This window comes from Otolemur garnettii, unplaced genomic scaffold (genome assembly GCF_000181295.1).
Source record: "Otolemur garnettii isolate 467f Iridium unplaced genomic scaffold, OtoGar3 scaffold00059, whole genome shotgun sequence".
Taxonomy (NCBI): domain Eukaryota; kingdom Metazoa; phylum Chordata; class Mammalia; order Primates; family Galagidae; genus Otolemur; species Otolemur garnettii.
Window position 1 is genome coordinate 1,765,673 of NW_003852454.1, and position 3,704 is coordinate 1,769,376.

The following is a 3,704-nucleotide window of genomic DNA, read 5'->3' on the forward strand; positions in this document are numbered from 1 at the left end:
TAACTCATCAGTTTATATAACTTCTCAGTTTAGATGTTCACAGAAACTACATATCATCTGTCAATTACAGTTTCAAATGCTTGGGAGAAAGAAGCTAATTTATCAAAATGGGTCAATTATCTATCTCAGTCAACTACAACCGTACGTTGTCTATGGTCGTGGATGATCCTAGAGATGGCAGGGTCAGCCCTGGATAGTGCACCATGAATATTTTTTTTGGTAGCTCCAACTAGAACAAGCGCTCCCACACAGAACAGTGTTTCCACTCAACAGAAATGGGTGGTTTGTCTTCTCTGTTTGCTCTGTCCCAGCAGGAATGTTTACTTCAGTGAATCAACCACAGCTCCAAACATTTAAGAGCAGCAAATGAGAATCATATACTTTGCCTGTATAATTTAGCACTGAAAATTGTAGGCAAGATGAATTTCCTTCTTCTTCCTAGTCAGTGCTTTAGATTATCCCACTATTTCCTACTGAATGACATAATCTGGTAATCAGCAAACAGCAAAAACAACGAAAAGTCTCCGTATTTATTCAAACCTTCATTTGAATATACCTTCTAGAATTCACCTCCAGATAGAGGCTCTTGTTTTGTTAAACTAACATTTTTCGATCTCTGGAGCTAATGCCAAACACTATTCTATGCACTTGTAATCAGCACATTTCATGCTCTTAAGAATACAAGTTATGTATAATTTTATGCTATTTTATACATGAGAAAAAAGAATATAAAACCATTAAGTAATTTGTGTGAATCATACATCTAGCAAGGAGGAGTGGGAATACAAATTGAGAATAAATCGGAGCCCAAACTTAAAGAGATGAGGTCTTGCTTTTTGCTCAGGCTGATCTTGAATTTCTGAGCTCAAGCAATCCACACACCTTGGCCTCACAGAGTGCTAGGCTTATAGGCGTGAGCTGTAAGCCTACTGTGCCTGGCCAATTGTCTTCTTTTTGATTCTAATGTTAATTTTTGGTCTTCATCATTTTGTTGTTGTTGTTGTTGTTGTTGTTAGTCTAGCCAAGGGCTTGTTCTTTATTGTATCTCTCTATTAATTTGAGTGTTTTGGGTTCGTTAATATTTCTTTAAAGAATTATCATTGCATTTCTTATTTGATGTTTTCTACTTTTTTGAGATAAGCATTTAATTCTATATGCTTAGTGCTACTTTTGTTGTGTCCTATAGATTTTGGTATATTTTATTTACATTTCTTTAATTATTAATTTCTCATGACCACTGGTTATTCAGGAACTTGCTTAATTTACATGTGTTTGTGATGTTTCCAAGATTCTTCTTGTTATTGATTTGCAATATTTTTATTTCATCACAGTAAGAAAAGACACCTGTATGATTTCTACTTTTTATAATTGTTCAGACTCATTTCATACCCTAAAAGGTTGGTTCTTCTAGAGAATGTTTTAGGTATTGATGATAAAAATGTATATTCTGTAGCAATTATAAAATATTCTTTAAATATCAATTAGGCCTATTTCATCTGATGTGTAGTTTAACTCTAGTATTTCCTTCCTAATTTTCTCTCTGGGTGATCTGCCCATTACTGAGGGTGGAGTGTTAATATCACCTACTATTATTACATTATAGCTTATCTCTCTCTTTAGAATTATTAATATTTGTTTTGTGTACTTGGGAGTTCTGGAGTTAGGGTGCACAGCTATTTATAATGGTTTTATCCTCTTGTTGAATTGAGTCCTTTATTATTATATATTTATATATTTTTCTTTGATATAAATATAGCTACTCTTGCACTTTTTGACTTTCTGACAAAAGTCAAATTTGTTTAATGTTCTTCAATCTTCTATATCTGGATGTTTATGTCTTTCTCTAGTTTTGAAAAGTTTTGTATTATTTCTTTGACTACAATTTTTACTTTTTGCTTTTGTTCATCTCTCTTTTGAATGCCAATGATACTTAGAGTTGGTCTTTTGAGGTAGTTTTCTATATCCTGTGTGTGATCTTCATTGCTTTTCACTCTTTTTTAAGTATTTTCTCCTTTGTGTATTTGCAAAAATCCTGTCTTCAGACTCACTGATTCTTTCCTTTGCTTGATCCATTTTGTTGTTTAAATCTTCTTATAAATTCTTTAATTCAGCAAAGGTATTTCTTAGTTACATGATGTCAGGATTTATTATTATTGCAATCTTTTTGTTACTTTTCTCTGATAAATTTCTGAATATATTTTATATGTTAACTTAAAGATCACTTAGTTTACTTAAAACTACTATTTTGAATTCTTGGTCAGAAAGCTCACATATTAACATCTCACTGGGGTCAGCTAATAGTTCCTTGATTTTTCTGTCATGGGATTTTTTTGTTCTCTTTTTGCTATTGTTTCTTGTGGGTGAACATCTACTATATCTTTGCCTAGAAGAATTGTCATATTTTCTAGTCTTCTTCATGGATTGTTCTACTTTTTGATTGGATATATTTGCTTAGAGCTTCTTTACCAGTGGGCCACTATGTCCTTATTGAATCTATGTGGCACCTTAGGCCCATATTTACCTGAGCTCTAGAAAAAGATTAGAGTGTTGCCCATGCTGGATGGGGTTGAGTCCAAAGGTGATATCCCAGCAGTGCAGGAAGGCTGGCTAGAGATTTGTGTCCAAGGGACCTATGGGATGAGCTTTCTACAGCATGATGTGGATGAAAACCCCTTCTGACTTTATATCTACTTTGGCTGACTAGCAAAGCAAAGCTTCTAAGGGTGGGGGTGACATTTCTGTTTTCCCACTTTGTCTCTGACTGTTCTCAGATATTTCTTCCTTCAAGCACTTATAACGCTTCTCATGGATTAAGGCAGATACTACATACAGGTCCCCTGCAAGGGAATCTTAGATGATAGGGAAGCTGGCTGTCCACTTTAAGTTTTCTTTTCCAGTGTAGAAATAATAATTTGGGAAAATATTTTCTATGCACTTGGTAATGGGCAAAATGTGGTAAGGAGCACAATATGGAAATCTGCAAATATGGAAATCTGATTATCTTATAAGTATTCATAGTGTTTTTATTTCTCTGTGGCCAGAGGAACTGTTTAATGTTCATGTTTGTGTTCTGGAATATTTATGGTAATAATTTTGATGCTATATATTTATTTATTTATTTTTATAGGGAGGAATAAAGTCAACTTGATTCTACAATGACATTTTGGAACCAGAATTCTCCATCCTCTATTTTGTTTTTTTCATAGAAAACTGTTTATTTCATAATAATCACTTCTATATGCATTTATAATTTTAAATTCCTTTTTAAATGTTAATTAATTCAATGATTGTCAATTGTAAGTAATCACCACTGTTTATTTCCAGAAAGTTTTTAATATCCTTGAAGGAAATGTTGTGGTCATTGGTAGTAACTCCCTTTTCTACTTCACCTACTTCCTGGAAACCACTAACCTAACCTTTTTTCATCTTGGTATAAAAGACATTTCATGCTTAAAAAGAATAAAATGTGTGGTCTTTTGTGTATGACTTCATTTAATTATCTTAATATTTTCAAGTTTCATTTATATAGTTGTGTGTGTCAGTAATTTATTAATTTTGATGACCAAAAATATTATTTTGTATGGATATATCGAATTAAATTTTTTTTTTTTTTTTTGTAGTTTTTGGCCAGGACTGGATCTGAATCCACTACCTCTGGTATATAAGTCTAGCGCCCTACTCCTTTGAGCCACAGGCACTGCTCT